We start from the raw sequence: 23,740 nt of genomic DNA on the forward strand, positions 1-23,740 counted from the left end.
ATATCAAAACTTTTGTAGAGAGGGCAGTTAACTGTTTCCTTAGCTCTGCCTTTAGATTTGGCCAGGAGTCCCCTTCTGGTTGACCTACCTTTGAAGTAGTAATTCTTCACTGAGATGGTCAGATGCACTGGTGGTAATCATTTCACTATCCTTGAAAATAATGTACACTAGGAAATGGAGTTTCCATAAATAAGAATGTGTTGGTTCTCTTTAGAGAAGGAATTAGAGATGGGGATGATAAATGAACACCTCACCCCCCACACACAATAATAAGAGCATCTTAGAAGGGTACAGGAAGGGAAAAATGATGCCCAGAATTAGAGAATTATGGAATTTTAGAGCTAGGAAATATCTCAGATATGGATTAGTATAAATATGGGCTCAGTTCAGTTCAGTTGCTCAGTCGTGTCCGACTCTTTGCAGCCCCATGAACTGCAGCACGCCAGGCCTCCCTGTCCATCACCAACTCCTGGAGTTTACCCAACTCATGTCCATTGAGTCGGTAATGTCTTCTAACCATCTCATCCTCTATCGTCCCCTTCTCCTCCTGCCTTCAGTCTTTCCCAACATCAGGGTCTTTTCAAATGAGTCAGCTCTTCGCATCAGGTGGCCAAAGGATTGGAGTTTCAGCTTCAACATCAGTCCTTCCAATGAACAAGCAGGACTGATTTCCTTTAGGATGGGCTGGTTGGATCTCCTTGCAGTCCAAGGGACTCTCAGGAGTCTTCTCCAACACCACAGTTCAAAAGCATCAATTCTTCAGCACTCAGCTTTCTTTATAGTCCAACTCTCACATCCGTATATGACTACTGGAAAAACCATAGACTTGACTAGATGGACCTTTGTTGACAAAGTAATGTCTCTGCTTTTTATTTTTTTTTAACTTATTTATTTTAATTTATTTTAATTGTAATTTAATAATAATTTACAATATTGTAGTGGTTTTTGCCTTACATTCATATGAATCAGCCATGCTTCTTAATATGCTGTTTAGGTTGGTCATAACTTTCCTTCCAAGGAGTAAGCATCTTTTAACTTCATGGCTGCAACCACCATCTGCAGTGATTTTGGAGCCCCCAAAATAAAGTCTGACACTGTTTCCACTGTTTCCCCATCTATTTCCCATGAAGTGATGGGACCAGATGCCATGATCTTCATTTTCTGAATGTTGAGCTTTAAGCCAAATTTTTCACTCTCCTCTTTCACTTTCATCAAGAGGCTCTTTAGTTCTTCTTCACTTTCTGCCATAAGGGTGGTGTCATCTGCATATCTGAGGTTATTTTTAAATATGGGTAGAAGAGTTGATAGACGTTCAAACATTCTGGTAATCAGAATCAATTCAACAGTCTAATTGGTTCACTATCAAGAATCTCAGAGCAGTATATTCTGGCCCTTCTAATAATGTTTGGAGTATGTTCTATAGATTTTGTGGTATATTTTTAGTTATATGAACACTGGGACAGTTCATAAAGTAAAAGAGCTCTGTCCCACCTTTAGTATATAGGGCAAAATATATATAGGGCAAACTCATCCCTAATTCTTCAGTAACCTTTGAATTTCAGAGTGAGCTGATTGCTGCTGATGTCTTGATTTAGGCAATGAGAGACGACACTGGCACAGAAGAGGAACATGAAACAGTGAAGGGAGGTAGTAAGCCCAAGGTCTTAAAGATGGATTTCCAGGGAAGTCTCAGGAAAGTTTTCTAAACTGTCTACTTATACTGTACAGAAAAAAATGAAAACGAAATGAAAAAGCCACCTTTGTGAAGCATACATCACTATGCCAATCTTCTTATCTTTTTGTACTTCTTCTTGTTATGAATTCCTAATGATTCTTATCATGAATGGAGTTGGTCTTTCTGTATTCCTCATATCATTCATTTGATTGAACTCATCAGGAATTACAATATCAAGTTGAAGTCAAGCTTCCCAGGTGGCAGTAGTGGTAAAGAATCTGCCTGCCAATACAGGAGACGCAGGTCCAATCCCTGGGCTGGGAAGATCCTTTGGAACAGGAAATGGCAACCCACTATAGAATTCTTGCCTGGAAAATTCCATGGATAGAGAAGACTGGCAGGCTACCATCCATGGGGTTGCAAAAGAATCAGACATGACTGAGCACATGTAGGTGAATCTTCCCCTTTTTAAGTGCCTATTTTGAAGTCTATCTTACCCTGAGACCTGTGTGGCCACTTGAAATACAGGATTTTGTTCCATAGTGCTGGGGGTCATGCCCAGCACTTGGCAGGCAGCTCTAAATGGCCATGGTGCCATCATAAAATGTTACATGTTACATCACATCGTAACATCAGTTTAACTTTTTACAGTGTGGCTAATTCCAGAGAATGGATGGCATTTTGATATATGGACTTTAAGTCTTCTATGATCTTTGTGAGTGATTTTGCAAAGATTTTCCTCTGTGTCCCTGTAGACTGTATTCAGAGTACTAAATAGTTCAAGGTTTGACTTTCATGCTAGGAGTTGTCAGTAACCTGAGTATGCCTCAGGAAACTTTTTTTTCCCCATAAAAATAGTCTTCCGTTTTTTGTTTTTTTTTTTTTATCTTTCAGTTGAGGAAGATGGCAGCATGAATCAAAGACATGGACTAATAACTTGTAATGAGAGACGGATAAATGTGGAACCCCCAGGCACGTCTCTGCTCAGCGTTCCCATCAGGTGCAGTGGCCTGTTATGGATAAAGGTAAATTGAGTTCTTCTACTTGACCCAAACACTGATTCTGTGCCCTCACGTCCTGCCAAGGTAGTTGCATGGTTGCTATTTAGTATGAGTCACAGCCAAAGATGAATTCTGAGTGCTGTGTCTAAGTGGCAGGAAAAAAAAAAACCTGGTCCTCCTCTGAAGGTCAAGTGCAGTTTTCCAATGTGTCAGCACAATAGGAACCCACACACTTAAGGCCAGGAGAGACCTTGAGGATCTAGGGTTGTGACATGTGTATGGAGACTTGGCTTCATCTGTTGCCTGTTTGGATTGATCTAACCCTGGGACGGAAAAAAAATCCACTCAGTTTCTTCCCATTTTGGTCCCATTGTATTTGTACATTTCTTTCTTCCTTAAGAAGATCTCTCCCTGGCTAATGTAAGAGATGCTGACTGTACTGAGCATGAATCTTTAATCCAAAGCAAAGCACTTCAATGGAAGAATGGCTCATTGGACTTCTGAATATCCTTTTGTACCGGTATTTCCTAAAATTACCTAATTCCTATGAAACCTTTCCCTACGAATCCTTGTTGGGCAGATGAAAGGCTTGTGGAAACACCCAGCATTGGTTTCACTCTTGCTTCCCTTATATAAATAGGATAGCCTTCCAATCTGTGGGGCTGACGTGCATGATATGGCATTACCTCTCCTAAACAGAGCAGGGTAGGGCTGGTGCTTAAAAAAAAAACTTTTTGTGCCAACTGACCACTAGGCAGCTGGACCAGGAGGCTTCCTGGCAGTACAACAGTCCTGAGGAGAAACATCAGGGTGGGGAAAATAACAGGAGGCCAGTTGTAACGTTAGAAATGCTCTTTTCAGCGTCTTTCTCATTTCTTCTAAGTCTGTGCATTTGATGTGGCAGCTCTCTATTTCTCAGACAAAGCTCAGTGAAGAAACTGTTCTCATTAATTGCTAATGGGCCAAATTGCGGTGCTCATTTAGAGAGATTCTGGTGACAGACAATTAAGTATCCACGTATTTGAAAGTGTTGGGAGAGAAAATGATGTCTTTACCTCACCAGGTTCATTTAAAAAGCTGCATTCGTGTTTTTTGTTTTTGTTTTTTTCCCTTTTCCAAAATTTGACTCATGTCAATGGGAAAATTCCAGAGAAACTGAAAAGAAAATCCCCCTCAATGCCAGACTTTCCTTGTCCTCGGCTTAGGTAAAGAGGGTACGGAGAAGCTCCAGGGAAGCCACAGTACTGAGTCCCTACGACTCTTTCTTTCTAGGCCTGCCTGTAGTCTCTGCTGAGCAGTCTCTTCAGAGTGGGCTATGTTTTTTAATTCTGGAATAAGTAATACTTTCTTCTGGCACTTCTTTTATGCATTAAAAATGAATGTCTACAAATGCTGGTGATTAGGGGATGTACTCCAGAACAGTACAGGAGTACTTTAACAATTGATGGAATCCTCAAAAATTCCAAATAAATAAAATGACTTGGCCAGGCAGAAGAGTGGTTGGGAATTTTAGATTGAAAGGGAATCCTTCTGTAATTTTTTTTTTTTTTAGTAAAATATTGAATCTTTTTTTGAAGCAAATTATCACATCCCAATTTATCGTGTGTAAATCTGGAATGCCACATGGAGACCTGACTTTAACTGGAACGCGCCTTCACTAAGCTAGTTTGAAGCCAGTTCCTCCCCTTCCCTGGCTAGAAAGGAAACTCCATGAAAGCAAAGTCTTTGCTGTTCATAATTATGGAATCTTTGATGCTGCAGAGCTCAGATGTTTAGATACTCATTAATGTTTGTTGAGTCAATGGGACAAGTGAAGAGACAAACAAGGAGCTGGTATTCTAAAATGTGATTAGAGAGAAAAAATATCCAGAATTCACGGTTAGTGCTAATATATAAAAGAGGCTTCTTTGGGATAAAATGAAAAGAAATTGGGGTCTAAACCCAAGAGTACTGTTTTTTACTGGGTATTAATTTTATGTCACTGCAATTTCTCCAGACCAGTGGAATCCTTTATATGTTTATGTCAGCCACAAACAGAATCTATCCAGAGGAGGGACCCATAGCTGTCTACCTGGGAACGTTGGATCATGAATTCTGATTGGCTTCCTTTCTCTGTGTCAGGACCTGGTTGTAAATTCATGCACAGAACACAGACTGTCAACGTGGACATTTACAGTACACGTTGTTCCATGCTATGACCTTCCCTCGTGAACACTGAAGCAGGAACTGAAATGGGGAGGGGGTCATGGGGAACACCATTAAATGGAAACACGGGGCTGCCGTATCTCTTACTTACAGTGAAGCTGGAGACACTGGCGCCCATAACATGACTCCCTTGTTCATGTTACACTCAGGGAAAACCAGAGCCACATGTTTGAGTGGCACCTCCTGAGCTCCTGTTTCCAAATTCAAACTGGGCTGCCACGTGGTGTACACGATTTCAACGCAGGAGCAGATTTCACTGAAGCCACAGGGCATCTGAGTTACACGAGTACAAAATGAGAAACAGACGTGACTGCAGGTGCTTTCTGCCCTGCTCTTGTGTAACTAACTCAAAGGTGTCTTTGATTTAAATAAGAAATTTGGCAGAGAGCTTGTCCATAAAGCACTTTAATTGCATTGGTTTTTGGTAAAAGGGCTTCTCTCTCCTCCCACCTCACTCTCACCACACACATTCAAATACACATAAAACTCCTATTATAAAGAGTAGAATGACAGTGTTAAAAATAAAATTTAAATTAAAGGCCAACCTCAGTAACTTGTAAGTTTCCCATTCTCCCTGAAAATGGCCTTTGGTTTTCATCTTTGGATAGCCTGATTTTAAATAGGTAATACTTATCCAGTAAGTCATAATGGCTCTAAATCTATTGCATAAATAATATGGCTTGTAAATATATTAACAAATAAATATTTAACCAATAGATCAAAATGGCTTCAAAGAAGTCAGTCAACTCCAACGGGGACATAACACATTTTTAAAAATTGCCAAAATAAGAGTTTGTTCAGTAGACCATAACCAGTCACGGCTCAAAAGAGAGTATGCTACCTTTGTGCCTGGAAATGTTTCTAGTAAAGTTCTCAATTTCTAGACTAAATGTTGTGTGTAATTGAAGCAAAGCTGCCCTACTTATATTGCCCCATTTCCAAGGCTTAGCATTGAGAAGGTGCTCAAAAAATCTGAAATGATGAATAAGACTCCATTTGGAGTCTGGGTGAACTGAATACCATTCACAGCAAAGCAGCCTCTTTCGGCTGTCTATGGAAAGTAGGGAAAGTGTTTCACTTTTTAGATAGGCTTGTTGACCTTGGGCAAGACATTATATCTCTGACCTTCAGTAGCCTTATCTGCGCAGTGAGGGACTAAACTAGATGATTTTAACCAGGTCCCCTTGGTTGTAATTTAGAGTGTGATTCTGTGGGAAGTTTGGGTTTTACTGTGTGCCTTAAGAGTTTTCTACAGAATATAGCAACTTCACTTTTTAATAACCTGAAGCTGCTACACCTGTGTGGAAATTATTATAGGCATTTTTTCTGACATAGATATCCTGAATTGGGATTGTTTAAATTTGGTTTCACAGGTTGTATACTGCACAACTCCAGGGGGCACTATTCACATAGATTATAAAGCAAATGCCGCCCCCCCTTCAAGTTATGCAATGTTGTTTCTCTGCCTTAAATATACAATATATTTTCTTTCTAGCTAGGGAACAGATTCATGTTGTTAGATTTTTTTTTTTTTAACACCTATGTTTGTTGGAATTCTGCCAACTTCTTCCTTCAGACTTCTTTTCCGAGAAGAATTTTCTTCTGATTCTTTCCCAAGCCTTGATTAGAATGAAACTAACATTTACTTTAAAAGGAAATTATTCTCACTCTGATGGATTCTGCTCTAAAATTGAGGGAGAAAGGGTCTGGAATTGGGGCACCAAACTGTTTAGTTGTGCCTTTCTTGGCATGGTGTGTGCAGGGTGGGATGGCATCAGGCAGCAATAGAACATAGGTTTTTGGTAGCCTGGGCGCTGGTAGCTCTATATTTTGTTTGTTTCCTGTGTGGAAAAGAATCAGAAATAGATGGCTGTTTCTTGAAACTGTGCCCAGTGGTTTGGCTAATGGTCCTTTTCCATCTTGCATCGTGGAGGGAGTTTGGTCTTGAGTTGGGACTGATCACATCCCTGGGCAGGCTTTAGGCTTGGCAGCCTGAGGAAGGCACATGTGGAATGCTAGCTGACTGCCTTTCTGCTCCCGCTCGGCAAAGACACCAAGACTGCTGGGGTTTGCTTATACCAGTTGTCTCCCTCGTGGGGAGCAGAACTGGTCCCTTTAAAAAAACATTTTTGCTTAAAAATAACAAGTGGAAGCTGAGGTGCTTTTCAGCTAATGGGTAAAAACTAGCTCTTTCTTACTGAAGTCAAATTAATATTTAAAACCTGGATTCTGGGCTTCAAGACATTCCAGAAACTTCGTGGCGCTTTCGCCACCTGCTACTGGTGAGTTGCTTTGTACCTGTGTCCCCTCTAGATCGGGGCGTCACTGTGGGGCTGCACCACCAGCTCTGGGCACATAGCTTTAGGCTGTGCCATGTGTGGGAGACGGCGCTACCTTCTGCCTGCCTGTCCAGACTGTGTAACTCAAATGATGAGATGATTTGATATTGACAGTTAGACCTGTCTTACCAGCCAGCCCATATGCATCAAATTCTAAGAAATGAGTAGCCCAGTGTTTAACTGTCCACATCATTAGAGCAATATTGAAGCTGAACCATGAGCCTGAAACCTCTTCAACAACAGAATTCTGACCAATTATCTCTTCTGATGTTTCTATGTTGCCCCTGACAACATGTAGCAATAGCAATAGAATTATTTACTCCAGAAATAATACCTTTTATTGAGACCTTGCTTCAAGTGATCATGAATCCCTATCCAGACTGCAAGGTTTTAGATATAATTATCCCTGTTTTATAGGAGAAGACACTAACTCTCAAAAGGGAAGGCATTTACTCAAGACAGCATCAGATTTCAGGGCCAAGAGTAAAGCCTGGTTCTGTCCTTCAAGCCATGTTGTCATCCCTCCCTTCCTCCCAGTTAGGAATGCAAGGCCTCCTGCCATCTCCTCCTGTATTATTCTCCCTTCACAGCCCAGCTCATTCTCCTGTCTCAGGCCATCTTGTGGATATGCTGTTGGCTTCTTCCCATCACTCCCAGGATTCTTCCCATTTTTCCGCAAGTTTTCTTTCCTTGGCCACTTTCTGGTTATGTAATCTTGAGAAAGTTATTTAATTCTCTGGCCTAAAATTTCCTCATCTGTATAATGTTTACAAAATTATAGACAGCTCCAAAACATGAACTGGTTTGATTGGATTTTGTTTTGGGAATATCAATTAAAACCTACAAAGAATTGTCTAGCTAACCTAAAGAACTGAAGTGAAAAAGTCGTGAGCAAGGATAATAGGAAGATTTTGGATCTAAGTAACTCTGAAGAGTGGTGCAGTATATTGGGAGGAGGGAGGCTTGGGGTAGGGGGAGAGGATGGGGAGAGGTTTGGGGTAGAAAAGCAACAGTCCAGTGGGGACATCTGGGCTGAGAGTTATTAATATGTGCTGTCACTTAACTCATGGAACTTGTGGACTTTTCTAAAGACCGAATGTGGGATAAGGAACAGAGGAGGGCTGAGGGCAGAGTTCTGGGTGCTTGGGCTAACCTCAGACTGGTGACTTCGTTTTTCTGGATTTTAGTTTCCTCTTAAAATGGAAGACATGGACTAGATTTCTAAGCAGCCCTCTCACCTTAACATTCTTAAGTTCTATAAATGACACAATAGCAAATGCACACATCATCTGAATCTAAACCTGAAATTGTCTACTGTCAAAGTCAAAGACATTCAGCAATGGCTTCCCTGACGGAGCGGCAGCCGGCAATGAGGTCAGGCGTGCTCGGCTGTGAGAAGCTGATTATGTCCTTTGTTCAGGAAGTGGCATTTCAAGAAAGGATTGACTTTGCTTATGAAAACTTCCTGGTTTTGTGCCGAAACAGAAGATCGAGGAGGAAATGGTACCAAGGAGCAAAGGCTGCAGAAGAGTGGGAGACCCTTCCCGTTTGTTAACTTGGGGCCTGGATTGCCTAATTATTTGAAAATGAGTGGTGTTTCATCAAAAGTGTCTTCCCAGTAAGAACAGCCCATCCCTGACCAGAGCTCCTTTTATTCTTCCCAGTAAGAACTGCCCATCCCTAATCAGAGCTCGTGTTATTGCTCTGCTTCCTTGACCTGTGTTAAAGCCTAGGGAATTCACAACAGATGAGTTCCTGCTATGAGGGGAAGGTTGCTGATAGGACGGATCAGCAACGTCTGATACATGTTTCCTTGCCTCCCCACAGGGTGGGCTCAAGCCCTCACTTTGCTCTCTACTAGGGCTCGTGCAGAGGGACTTAGCTGGACAGAGAGCATAACTCGTGGGCTGGGGAGGAGGTTAAGAGGAGCAATTAACCTTGGGACTTGTGTGAAAACCAGTGACACTAGGCCCTGACACTCCACTATTCCTCAAGTTGCCCAGAGCACTTATAAACATGGGGTATTTATTCATGCCTCCAAATTTTCCCTGCCAGACAGCCCAGTGTCCGCCTTTCCTCCTACCTCTGTGGCCGGGGAAGCCCATGGAATCACAGAGGAATGCTACCACCAGTCCCACCACACACTGGTCACCAGTTAAAGGATGGGTAAATCTCCATGCAAGTGTTGCCATCCACCTTGCTCAGTGTTTCCCAGTTTAAGGGAAATAGTCCCAGCTACCTAGGAGACACAGTGTGACTTTGTAGGTAGGCTAAAAGCATTTATGGAGAAGGCAGTGGCACCCCACTCCAGTACTCTTGCCTGGAGAATCCATGGACAGAGGAGCCTGGTAGGCTGCAGTCCATGGGGTCGCTAAGAGTCGGACACGACTGAGCGACTTCACTTTCACTTTTCACTTTCATGCATTGGAGGAGGAAATGGCAACCCACTCCAGTGTTCTTGCCTGGAGGATCCCAGGGACAGGGGAGCCTGGTAGGCTGCCATCTCTGGGGTCGCAGAGTCGGACATGACTGAAGCGACTTAGCAGTAGCAGCAGCAGCAGTAGCAGCAGCAAAAGCATTTATGAGCTACAAAAAATGTTCAGTTGTCACCCAAATTTTCCACCCTAGCTAAGACTTACTGGCATTGCTGGCATGGCTAGGCAGGAGTCACATGGTAGGTGACTTAGTGTTGGCATAAAGATGAGATGAAGACTGTAAAGCACCTTTTTTAAGATTCACATGCCCTCTGTTTCAATGTAGTATAGTCCCCTGATCCTCTTACCAAAAAAGCCTGAGACTTCTGACTAATTAGGTCAGACTCTCTGGAGATGGGACTCGGGTGCTCATGGCCTTTAAAAACTTCCTCAGTTGATTCTACTCTGCCACCCAGGCTAAACACCGTAGGTGGAGAAGAAAGGACGTGGGTTCTGCACTTGTTGTAGATGTGTTAGTCAACTTCTCTGAACTCTGACATCCTCCTAAACTGAAGATGGTAATACTTACCTCATGAGGTTGTTGGGAAGATCAAGGGAAATTAAGTTGAATGAGATATCTTATAGCAGGTCCTTAGGGTTTACTCAAAAAATATTACCACCCTGCTCTCGTTTACCTCAGCTGCTGTGGAAACAGTTGCCATCTATTGTGTAAGTGGGAGAGAGTTTACTTCTTTTTAAAAAAAAATTGAGGTAAAGTTGACTTATTACATTATATTAGTGTCAGGTGCACCAAATCATGATTCACCGTCAGTGAACTGTGCCCAAATATAAGATTAAAAAACCAAAAAAAATTTGTATACATTGTGAAACGATCACCACAAGTCTAAAGAGTTTTCTATGTGATAGAAATTCTTTTCTGTATTTCACTGGGGCTTCCTGGGTGGTGCAGGAGTAAAGAATCTGCCTGTCAATGTAAGATGAACAAGAGATGTGAGTTTGATCCCTGGGTTGGGAGGATCCCCTGGAGGAGGAAATGGCAATCCACTCTGGTATTCTTGCCTAGGGAATCCCATGAACAGAGGAGCCTGGTGGGCTACAGTCCATGGGGTCGCAAAAGAGGTGGACATGACTGAGTATACACATATCTCATTGCTAATTTAAAACCTAAAACATGAAAGGACCGAAAGCTCTTGCTTTGGGTTTTATTGAAATAAGTCAGTAGAGCCAAATGAATGGTTGGTGTTGTCAGGAAGCCTCAGGTTCAGCCTCCATAAAGGCAGCTTCTTTATTTCCACCTGATTCTGAACTGTTTATTTCATCTAGTGGGAGCCAGGATGCCAGCCCACAGCAGAAGGGCAGTGCTCTCAATTAGATGGGCAGGGCCATCTGCGTCCCTGCCTCCGACGGGGCTCTCTGGGGACAGTGGTCCAGGGTGGGCGAAGGGAAAATGGTGGCCCTTGTTCTCTCAGAAGCTGAACTCTAGCCCTGGGGAAGTGTCATCTGACTCCAGCCTTATGTTTCTTCTGCTCCATTCCATCCTGTCCCTCAATTACCGTGGTGCTGGCACCTTTCCATTCCTGGTCAGAGGAAACCTGTCTGGACGCCTATGCCCTAAGTAGCTCACTTGTCTCTGCTTGGTAGCAAGACTCTGTCTAGCCAGAAAGAAAGCAGGGCCAGTAAATGGCATTTCCACAAAACCTACTACCTTCCATTCAAAGGCCCATGGCCTCTTAGTCTTCGTGTAGGGGAATAACAGCCCAGCTTCCCTTGGCTGTCTGGGCAGATGAACAGGCTCCGGGCCCCCCTCAGTCCCATCTCGGGTGAAAGGTCAATGTGGCAGTCGGGGCTGTGGCTGCCGTGCCCTGCCACCTCCCTCACTAGCCCGGGGGTTAGATTGCATCTCCACCTCACTCCTCACAGAGGTGAGCAGCACACAGAGAAAACGAGAGCCTGTCTTGGGTGTGTTAGTGAGTTCTGTGTTCCATGGGTTATCCCAGCACCATTTTCTTCTCAGCCTGCTATGGAGGGCCCCACCTCTTCCCCACACTGGATGTCGTTTTGGGCAGGTGACTCCATGTGGGGGGAGACATCGTACCCTCATGCTTTGACCTGGAGCCCCTTGAGCTTGCTGTGGGTTCCATGATCATGCCCTGATTTGCATGACACAGCTATAGTCAAGCTCCTCAGCTGCGGTTTTTATCACTGGTCCTTCTATCTACCAAGTACAGCACTGAGGCAATTCATCTCTCTGTTCCTTCAGCCCTCCATCCTTCCCTCCATCCATCCTTCCATCCATCCAGCATTTATTCTTTATCTGCACTGTGCCTGGCACTGTGGAAGATGCTGAACGTCCATGGATGAAGAACACACAGCACTTCTGTCAAGAATCTCAGGGTTAGTGAATGTAATTGATAATGAACAGGTGTTGGTTGGTTAGTGTAAGATCATCTGGTGAGACAAGAATGAAACAGGAACAGGCTGAGATTCTGAATTTTACAGCAGGAACCCTGGGTAGAGCAGTTGGAAAAGGTGCATCTCTAAGGACTTTCCTGAGTTAATTGACACTCATGCGCAGTTGGCTCACCTTAGGGACTATCTGCTTTGAAAGGGGCCCAGTGAGAACTGGGGGCTGGGGGGCTGGGGCCTGGCGGCATCTCCTGGATACAAAACTACTCTTGTCCACTCCTCTTCCCACCCCAATAAGAAGGTTGGGGAGTAACAGTAGAGGGCTATTCTCCTCTGTCTCACTACCCCAAGCTACCCTTTCAGGGAAAAAAATCTGGAGACCCATCCATCCCATTTTATTATTTTGGAAGGAGAGAAGCTACAAGTGTGGTGATGATGGCGGAGGCTGCTTTCACGGTTATATTTAGAGATCAACTCCTACATTCAAATGGAATCCTGAGCCGGCTTTCAGGTGGGCGGAACAGTTGCTTGACTGGGCAATCTTCTTTGGATATTGGAAACAGCTACCTAAACCTTGGTCGAGGACGATCTTTGGTTTGTTAGCAGGAGGAAAGGTGAGAAAGTATACTTCGTGAAGTTAAATGAGCCCCTTGCCTCCCCTCCAACTGGAGCAGATTAAAATTTGTGGCCCCTTGGCATTTCCTGAATAAATAGAATATTTTTTTTTCTCCCCAAATGACAGGGCTCTGGTTCTGATGTGAGGCAGTAAGATTTGAAAATACAGACAGAGCTAAAATCCATTTTGATTGAAGCTAAATGTGATTGAATCCTGTTTACAATGACCTTAGATAATTTTGCTTCATTATCCAGTGTATTATGTTTGCACTGGGGATTCTGAAAATAAGTTACTTTCTCAAGATATGCCTGAGATGCCACTTTTAATGCTGGTTTGGGCTAGTTCCATTTCTCATGAAAGTGGAAATATGGAATGAGGATGGGTATGAGATGAGAGGCAAAGAAAGATGGGAGTCTGCACTTCCATTTCCTTTGCAGGGAGCTCCAGAATAACCCAAGTCCCTTGTCCCTTCTATCTGTTACCTGGGACCATCTTCCGCTTTGGCCAAAACACTCTCAGCTCATATAACCCCGTTGCCCATCTGCCTCATTAACGCCTTTGTTGGTCAGCACCATGCAGAAAAGTTGAATAACATGTTACTCACATGTGGTGCTCTTCTGGTCCTTGGCAGAGTTTCCGGGAGAACAGAGAGAGAGGGGAATGCTTCTTCAGACTCACCATCTCATTTATCTAATAGCCCAGCCAGGGATATTGCAGCCCAGTACTTCTTTATTGAAGTCATCCTTGGGAGGGTTTCTGGTTCAGATCAGATCAGATCAGTCGCTCAGTCGTGTCCGACTCTTTGCGACCCCATGAATCGCAGCACGCCAGGCTTCCCTGTCCATCACCAACTCCCGGAGTTCACTCAGACTCAAGTCTGTCGAGTCAGTGATGCCATCCGGCCATCTCACCCTCTGTCGTCCCCTTCTCCTCCTGCCCCCAATCCCTCCCAGCATCAGAGTCTTTTCCAATGAGTCAACTCTTTGCATGAGGTGGCCAAAGTATTGGAGTTGCAGCTTTGGCATCATTCCTTCCAAAGAAATCCCAGGGCTGATCTCTTTCAGAATGGACTGGTTGGATCTCTTTGCAGTCCAAGGGACTCTCAAGAGTCTTCTCCAACACCACAGTTCAAAAGCATCAATTCTTCGGCACTCAGCTTTCTTCACAGTCCAACTCTCACATCCATACATGACCACTGGAAAAACCATAGCCTTGACTAAAGGACCTTTGTTGGCAAAGTAATGTCTCTGCTTTTCAATATGCTATCTAGGTTGGTCATAACTTTCCTTCCAAGGAGTAAGCGTCTTTTAATTTCATGGCTGCAGTCACCATCTACAGTGATTTTGGAGCCCCCCCAAAATAAAGTCTGACACTGTTTCCACTGTTTCCCCATCTATTTCCCTGTAAGAGCCCCTAATATCCTCTCCATTCCAGTAAGCTGAATTTGGACTATAGATACCAAGAACCAAAGAGAACATGAAAGCCAAATGATTCTGGCTCATTGCTGGCTACAAATGCCTTGCCTCTCCTCCTGTCTATTACTCCCTGCTTAGTTTCCCATCAATTTTGTCAGAATTCATCTGCTGTTCTGTGAAGGAGCTAATACCGCCATTGCTTCCACTTTGAATTATTTATTCATTAAACATTGAATTCAGTGCTATCTCTGTGTTGGATACAAAGATGGCGGACCTGGTTCTGTTTTCAAGAAGCCTCCAAGCTCGTGGGAATACAGATGTACAGAACTGGTCTATCTTACAAGGGCTGGGTTGGATGCACACATTTTGTGGGAACCTGGAGTAAAGGAACTATGATCTGCCGACGAGAGCTAAGGAAGTTTCTCTGTGGAAATGTCCTGGAGGATTGAGGGATAATTAGGGATTCTCTAGGAAGATAAGAATAGAGACAGCATTCTAGCAGAAGAAATAACATATATGAAGTTTCAGTGCCATGACAGAGGATGGTAGTTACTGGGACTGGTGAATAGCCCCATGTGGCTGGAGCCTCATTGCCCTGGGAGAAATGGCAAATAGGATTTCCCCCTTAGTCCCAAGAAGAGCCCCATTGGCTTATGTAGGAAGATCTATTTGCTCCCATGGGTGATGGGAAGCTACTGAGGAATTTCAAAGAGGAGTGCCATGGGTTTGATTTTGATGTGCTCTCAACAATGGGACATAGACTGATGGGAGAACTTAAATGCCACCGATTTAAAGCAACTTGAATACTTTCCTGTTCTGGAAAAGTACCTGGAAATAATCTACATCACAGAGGGTTTGATCATTTTCTTCTAATGAAATGGACTAGGATTTGGGGTTGATGCTCTCCTCTCCCTCACTCCCATTATGTTTTTAATGATGATCATGCTCTCTGGAGAGCTTTTCAAGCCAGTACCCAATAAACTAAAGAGAGCTAGAACCAACCCCAAAGACTGAATCATCTCCCATGTCAAAAGGAACCAAACACAAGATCTCTTCAAATATTTAATCAGTTTGGAGACCTCTCTGCCTTCCAACCCAGTTGGGTAAACATTCAAAAGAAAGCATGATGAAGGGGTCTTCAAAGAAAACACTGGACTAAAATGGAGAGGAGACTGGATTTAGGAAGACAGAATATAACATGTGCCTTATGACCTTTTGAAGGCATTCTACCATGGATTAAAAATAATCATCATCATCAAAATGAACAAGAAAGGATTAAACAGTTATACAAATTTAAGGACAACTAAAACTTTTCTTATGGCTGAAAATACCAGACATGGTTTTGAAATAGACTCTTTAAAAACCTTTAGATCATTCTGTGGTTTCTTTCTATAGCCTTCTGTACATGCAAGAAGCAAGCTAGCTACATGTAGCATCCCCAGGAGGTTTGTGGGGCCTTGGCAAAAAAGCAATCAGTGAGAGATAGAAGGCCTGGAGGAGGTGAGAGGAAGTGGTTCAGTTTTTGAACGTGGACTCAGACCCCGCAAACCTAATCTATTTTCCTGAGAATTATGGAAATAAACTAAAGGCCTTGGGAAAAAAAAAAAAAGTCTAAACATATTTTTAGAATAAGTAATACATGCATATAGCAAAATATCCAAAAGTTATGACAGGGTGAAAGGTTAAGTATGCTACTTTTTCCTTCCTCTAACACTTTCAGTGCTTCCCTTTCTCTCCATCCCTGTTCCCCACCCCAAACAACCCCTGAGACGAGTCTCTTAGCACTTTGTAAAGGCAAATAATTTATTTCTTCCATCCTTTATGGGAAACGGATTTCACTGACAAGCCTCAATGTGTGAAGTCTGGGAACTAGGTGTGCGGTGTAATTGAACTATGGTATTTCTCAGGCTGTAGTGAATTTATAGATTTTCTGTGTTAGAGAGGTCATTAATAGATACTTATTTTGAGAAGCCTTCCCTAATTTCCCTCAGGAGAACTTTATCCACTTTGGGAGGCTAAGCCCTTGTATTTACTTAAAAACAATAATTATTTATTTTTGGCTGTGCTGGTCTTTGTTGCTATTCGGGCTTGTCTCTGGTTGCCTGCAGGCTTCTCATTGAGATGGCTTCTCTTGCTGTGGAGCACAGGCTCTAGGGTGTGCGGGCTCAGTGGTTGTGGCTCCCAGTTATAGAACACAGGCTCAGTAGTTGTGGCACACGGGCTTAGTTGCTCTGTGGCACGTGGGATCTTCCTGGACCAGGGATCAAACCCATGTCTCTTGCATTGCAGGCAGATTCCTTACCACTGAGCCAGCACGAAAGCCCTGTATTTACATCTTAAGACGTATTTTCCTTTTTAATGTTAAACATAGCTTTGATTTCTTGATTATACAGTCATATTTCATATTAGGAAATGTAGATAAGCCATGCTATACCACCACCACCCAGAGACAGACACTGAAACATTGCTATATATATACATGTCTAGAAGTTTCTTACATGTTTGTATATACATTTTTAAACACAATCTTTTAAAAAGTGATATCACACTATAACAGTGTTTTGACTTATTCTACCCTCGTACGTACACTGAGTATCTTTCCATTTCAGTAAATCATTTCAACGCTTATACTAGAGCAACCTGGCCACTGCTGTAAATAGACCTTATCATGATGCATGCAGCAGAAGTGTAAGTCTTGCTCTTGTACCAGTCCTGAACATGAATAGACCATCAGTTCAGTTTAGTTGCTCAGTTGTGTCTGGTTCTTTGCAACCCCATGGACTGCAGCACACCAGGCTTCCCTGTCCATCACCAAATTCCCGAGCTTGCTCAAACTCATGTCCATTGGGTCAGTGATGCCATCCAACTATCTCATTCTCTGTCGTCCCCTTCTTCTTCTGCCTTCAATCTTTCCCAGCATCAGTCTTTTCCAATGAGCCAGGTCTTCGCATCAGGTGGCCAAAGTATTAGAGCTTCAGCTTCAACATCAGTCCTTCCAATGAATATTTAGGATTGACTGATTTGACCTCCTTGCAGTCCAAGGGACTCTCAAGAGTCTTCTCCAACACCACAGTTCAAAAGCACCAATTCTTCAACGCTCAGCTTTCTTTATGGTCCAACTCTCACATCCGTACATGACTACTGGAAAAACAATAGCTTTGACTAAATGGACCTTTGTTGGCCAAGTAATGTCTCTGCTTTTTAATATGCTGTCTAGGTTAATCATAGCTTTTCTTCCAAGAAGCAAATGTCTTTTAATTTTATGGCTGCAGTCTGCATCTGCCCTCTATCATCTGCCATGATTTTGGAGTCCAAGAAAACGGTCTGTTGCTATTTCCATTGTTTCTGCATTTATTTGCCATGAAGTGATGGGGCCAGATGCCATGATCTTTGTTTTTTGAATGTTGGGTTTTAAGCCAGTTTTTCACTCTCCTCTTTTACTTTCATCAAGAGGTTCTTCAGTTCCTCTTCGCTTTCTGCCATAAGGGTGGTGTCATCCGCATATCTGAGGTTATTGATATTTCTCCCAGCAATCCTGATTCCAGCTTGTACTTCATCCAGCCTGGTATTCTGCATGATGTACTCTGCATATAAGTTAAATAAGCAGGGTGACAATATACAGCCTTGACCTACTCCATTCCCAATATGGAACCAGTCCATTGTTCTATGTCTGGTTTAACTGTTGCTTCTTGACCTGCATACAGATCTCTCAGGAGGCAGGTAGGGTGGTCTGGTATTCCCATCTCTTTAAGAATTTTCCACAGTTTGTTGTGATCCACACAGTCAAAGGCTTTAGCATAGTCAATAAAGCAGAAGTAGATGTTTTTCTGGAATTCTCTTGCTTTTTCTATGATCCAGTGGATGTTGGCAATTTGATCTCTGGTTCCTCTGCCTTTTCTAAATCCAATGTGAACATCTGGAAGTTCTCAATTCATGTACTGTTGTAGCCTTGCTTGGAGAATTTTGAGCATTACTTTACTGGTGTGTGAGATGAGTGCAATTGTGCAGTAGTTTGAACCTTCTTTGGCATTGCCTTTCTTTGGGATTGGAATGAAAACTGACATTTTCCAGTCCTGTGGTCACTGCTGAGTTTTCCAAATTTGCTGGCATATTGAGTACAGCACTTTCATAGCATCATCTTTTAGGATATGAAATAGCTCAATGGAATTCCATCACCTCCACTAGCTTTGTTCATAGTGATGCTTCCTAAGGCCCACTTGACTTCACATTCCAGGATGTCTGGCTCTAGGTGAATGATCACACCATTGTGGTTATCTGGGTCATGAAGATCTTTTTTGTATAGTTCTTCTGTGTATTCTTGCCACCTCTTCTTAATATCTTTTGCTTCTGTTAGGTCTATACTGTTTTTGTTCTTTATTGTGCCCATCTTGGCATGAAAATTTCCCTTGGTATCTCTAATTTTCTTGAGGAGATCTCTGGTCTTTCCTCTTGTTTTCCTCTATTTCTTTGTACTGATCACTGAGGAAGGTTTTCTTATCTCTCCTTGCTATTCTTTGAAACTCCGAATTCAGATGGGTTTATCTTTCCTTGTTTCCTTTGCCTTTAGCTTCTTTCCTTTACTCAGCTATGTGTAAGTCCTCTTCAGACAATCAATTTGGCTTTTTGCATTTCTTTTTCTTGGGGATGGTCTTGATCACCGCCTCCTGTGCAGTGTCACGAACATCTGTCCATAATTCTTCAGGCACTCTGAACAGTATGAATAGACCATAGGGGCAGCTTTCTTCCAAGTGAGCAACCAGGAACTCAGGGTGTCTGAGGCTCTGCCACCTTTAACAGTTGACTTCAAGGGTTTAGAGATCTTGCCATTCCAACCAGCCAGGAGGTTAAAGACTAGTTGTCTCTGTCACATACTTATTAATATAGCTCGTCTGTGGTCTTGCCAATGCCTGAAAAGCTGAATCCATGTCTGATTCATCCCCACAACACTTTTTACAATAATTGATAAATACCTATCTCTGCTCTGTAGATATTTGCTGAATGAATGAATGGAGTCTACTTAATTCTATTGTTCAGGATTAATGAGAATCTATTACTTTTATTAAGGTGTAAACAAGAGACTTCCTGGTGGTTCAGTGGTAAAGAATCTACCTGTCAGTAAAGGAGATGGCAAGAGACTCGGGTTTGATCCCCAAGTCAGGAAGATCCCTTGGGGGAAGAAACAGTAAACCACTCCAGTATTCTTACCTGGGAAATCCCATGGACAGAGGAGCCTGGTGGGCTACAGTCCATGGGGTCACAAAGAGTTGGACATGACTTAGTGACTAAATAACAAAAACAGCAAACAAGAGACACCTCTCAGATCATGAAGGAAATGTGGTGTAGAAACTTAGAATCTGAGAAGGAAAAATTTTTCTTTGGGAAAAAGACAGGGTCCTTAGTCTGGACTAGGAATACAGGTGAAGGCGATGTAAACTTCTCAGAAGCTAAGGAGGATTCTGAACAGAAATGTTCTGTTGCATTGTGAGGGAACTCCATGATTTCTTTCCAAAGCTGGATAAGGCAGCTCTCTCTAACCTTTATGAGTCTGAACTGTAATTCTTGATGCTTATGTAGTCTGTGTCTTCATGACATGCTTACATTTATAGAAAAGAGGTTTTTATGGTGGTTTTTTTGAGAAGACAGGTCTGAAGGTGCTGTGTTGAGGGCTCACTCTGAGAAATAGGAAAAGCCCTGCTTCGGAGAAAATGCCACGGACCCCCAAGGGACTGGGAGTGGGACTCTGGGGTGGCACCCAGAGAGCTAGTGGTGAGGACAGTGGGTATCCTGGCAATGCTGGGAAATGGCAGGATCAAGACCTTCATGATAAAACAAATGTCCATTTTCTTACCCGTTATTAGGTGGTGCTGATAGGGATTCTCGGCAGGAGAGGCCGTGCCAGTTCTCCAGTGTGCCTTCTGCCCAGGAGAGCCTGGGAGGTCTGGACTGTTGGTCCCCTTCTGCCAACCCCCTAAGCATAGTGACTGGTGCCAAGGCAGCTGGCGAAGGAGGCTGACGCCAGGCCAGAACTCCCGTCTCACTCCAAGCCAGGGTTTGACTGTACTGTCAAGAGCCAGTGAGAAGCTGGGTCCATGAGCTCCCCATTCTGACTTGGCCCGCCCTGCTCTCCACCTTCATTGTGGTGTATCATTAGGGAATAGTTGATTTCTCACTGTGAAATCTGATCCCCACTATATGCCTACTCTTGGGAACTACCTACAGATTTGGGGCTTGCTTTTTTCTTCTCTGTAAGAGGGTAGAAGGCAGGATGTCCATGCATCGAGTCTCATGGCCAATGGTTGTGCTGTTACGGAGCCAAGCACCCACTGACTCTTCCACAGTTGGCCTGGTTTGGGAGTGGACTGAGGGCTTCTGGGCATCCTGAACACTTTTTCGGGTGTGTGTGTGTGTGTGTGTGTGTGTGTGTGTGTGTGTTTGTTCAGGATTGGGCAAACCTGCTGGGACACACAGGGCTCTGGAGGAAGGAGGAGGGGTCACGCTCAGCCCCTCCCGCACTGTGCCTTCAGAAGGTGGTGGCCAGCCAGCCAACATTTCGAGGCAGGCACACATCCTTCAGGGCTTATGAATCCATGTTCTTGCCTCCTGCAAAGGGAAAGGGGGTGATTGGGCCAGGCAATTTTATTATTGGATTGAAGTTCTGGTCATTTAATATTTTACAACTTAGATGAAAATCAGCTTAATGTGTTGAAGGCTACTTGCTTTTTGAGTGGAATTTTTAAATGGTGTGGCAGTTACTTTGGCTGCAGTAAAAGAGTTGGAACGAGTTAAGTCAAGGGTATATATAGCTTCTTTCAGTACCCCGAGAGACACAGGTAGTTATTAATAAAGTATTTTGGCCTTCAGATAATAAATTCCTAGAGCTAAGGGGGAGGGGTAGAGATGAAGGGACAAAAGGAAGGAAGGGGAAGGGGAAGAGGATTCTTGTAAATGTCCTTAGCTGATAAATGATGCTATTTTATAAGGCACTTGTCCATCTGAAAGCCTCGGAGCTCTTTGTGGGCTCATACCATCAATCTTCACACTATCCCTTCTAGGAGATAAGGAGCAGATGGAAATGGATGTGAAATGTGAAAGAAGAGGTGCTGAAGAGGGGCTATCAGTTGTTTGCTCTAATGTCACCAGTAAGTTTCTGTATCATGAGTGTGGGGCCGGGTGTCCCGACCCCTTTCAGCACACGCAGATGGCTCACATGGCTGTGCCCTGGATGAAGGCCGCCATCTTGTTTTATGATCCCCTGGGGGTGAGGGGAGGACATTATTAAAGAACACGAAAAATCGTTTAGGGTAGAAGTAGAAGCAAGGCTCTTCGGCTGGTGCAAACGATAGGTTTAACCACTTCTACTTTAATTATGAAGTTACTTGTTTGGCTGTGCCTACCATTTGAGAGCCACAAAAAGCAACTGAGGGCACAACCATATTTACTATAGAAAAAAATCAGTGGATGAGAAATGAAGCACCCTGGGTTGGGGAAGGGACTATCATAACCTGCCTCCTAGCCCCTCTCCCAGCAATTACTCCCCCCCACCCCCAGTGAATCTCATTAGTTGGTATATAAGAGGGAAATTGTAATTGAGTCATGGTTGAATGTATCCCATTTCCTTTTGGTATTTAGAGACTTTTCTTTCTTTTCATAATTATGCTTTTGTGATGAGGGAGGCATTGGGATTCTCTGGGGTTTGGGAAGATCTTTGCTTTATCCTGAAAGCACCTATCTATTCCCTCTGTGCAGTGGTTTCTAATCCTGCCTACGATGGAGAGATACAAAATGCGCTTCTAATTTCATGGTTGATGTGAGAAGAGATCATATCAGCTCAGTTCCCTGCATAAAAATTATTTCTAATACAAATCTTCTAGAGGTTTGCCTTTGTGGCTGCAACGTGGTCAGGAGGATAAGCATATGTATGTGCTTGTATATAGTTTTCATTTACACATATTTATAAACAAATCATGGGATGGAAATTCTTAAATAACCCAGGAATTAGGCAGGATGCTCTGTGTTATCAGTGTAAGTGTACAAGGTGATTCCTTTCAGGGGGGGTTGTAGCACCCCTTGAGATAGAACCAAAAGTGTCAGGTGTATGGAAGGAGTATTTCAGGTACCTCTAGCAGCAGCTATTTCAAGATGATCCTCCCTGTGTAGGCTCCACACATTGATCTCTGGCATTTGCTGTGCTGTACTCTCAAAGGAACTGAGAGAGGAGAGGGTTAAGGAAAATAAATGGGGTACGATGTGAACATCTTTCCTTCTTTTCAGCGTTTTAGAAGATAAATGTTTCAGATTTCAATCTGTGGTTCCCAGCAGCTCTTTGGGAACACTGCAGTCGGCCCACAAAAATCGCTACTGCTGAGCCAACCCTAGATAATGCCTCTCAGCAGGGATGACATAATGTGCTAAAAGAAGACCATGATGTAATGCCCATCTCAGAAATCAGAGCCAATTTCCGTTACAAAGCCGTGGAGTGTAGCAGGAGGTAATGAACTAGCATAAATTGTGTGGCTCGGAAAACTTCTAGGTCTGATATTCCAATCTGCATGTTTAAAGGCAAAAAAAAAAAAAAAGAAATAAAATAGAATTCCTAGATCTGCTGGGGCTTAAGAGCGCCTGCTCAGCAAGAAGCTCTGCCCCCTTCCAGTTTGGACAGACTGGTGCCCCAGGCTGCCCGGATCACCTTGGCCCATGAGGGAGATAGTTGTCTGGGTCTGTCATCTGCAGCAAGGTGGTGATGTAATGTGTAAGGCTAAATTTGTTTCTGCAGATGATGTTTGAGAAGCGGAGATGGTGTTTGAAGGAGATCGTGCCTTCCCTGGCATGTGGGGGTAACTAGGCTGGAAATGCCTAGGAGGAAGTCGAGGGAGGGGCTGAGGAACAATGGAGAAAGTCAGAATCACCTTGAAAACTGTGTTAGGTGCAACCTGCCCTGGTTTGGAGAAGTTCATATGTGGGGTATCTGACACTCCCACATAACCCATCAGCCTTACCTTAATTAATGATGCATCCTGACCTCCTGGGATTGTAGCCTGCCTGGCAACCAGAGTCCAGCTCTTTGTCGTGCTTCCTACACATGTTGAGAGCAGCCGTAAATTCATCTAAGCAATGAACTAGAGTCTCAGAGAATATGGAAAGGAAAGCACCATTTTTGACTTAAAAGCCATTCCTACCCTATCCCCGCTATAGTTTTCTCTTTCTGTTCCTTCTTTCCTCCACTTCATTTTGCAAGGCTCTGCGTGCCTGCATGAAGAACACATTTCTGTTTTGTTTGCCTTCCACGGTTTCTGCTGCTCACTCCTCACTGGGGGACTCGCTCCTGGAACCTGCCCTGCACACCAGCTACTCCCTTTGGACGGTACGGCAGTAGTTTTATGCCTTTCTTGCTGCAGATCAGGCCATTGGTGCCACAGACCTGGGTGCTGAGAGCACTGGCAGAGAATTTCTGGCTTCACAGACTGAAGACTGTGTCTTTAAATAGGGAATGAGTATTGGGAGCAGAGGAAAAATTTCTGGTATAAGAAAATGAGAGAAATAAAACAGAAAATATATAGGCAAAAGTATTGTTCCTGTGACATGCCAACTGAAATGGGCATTGCTTTCTAGACCTTACTGGGAAGTGCCAGCAAGTCTTTAAGTGTATTC

At 43.5% G+C, this 23,740-nt stretch overlaps 1 long non-coding RNA gene across 3 annotated transcripts in view; it reads left to right on the forward strand.

The window, feature by feature from the left end:
- The window catches only part of LOC139177991 (uncharacterized), a 214,713-nt gene that overhangs the window by 137,261 nt on the left and 53,712 nt on the right, over positions 1-23,740 (forward strand). For all 3 annotated transcript variants that reach the window (XR_011562408.1, XR_011562410.1, XR_011562409.1), the window contains one exon: positions 2,570-2,700. This is a non-coding gene — a long non-coding RNA (uncharacterized lncRNA). The remainder of the gene's footprint in view (positions 1-2,569; positions 2,701-23,740) is intronic.

This window comes from Bos indicus, chromosome 20 (assembly GCF_029378745.1).
Source record: "Bos indicus isolate NIAB-ARS_2022 breed Sahiwal x Tharparkar chromosome 20, NIAB-ARS_B.indTharparkar_mat_pri_1.0, whole genome shotgun sequence".
Lineage (NCBI taxonomy): Eukaryota > Metazoa > Chordata > Mammalia > Artiodactyla > Bovidae > Bos > Bos indicus.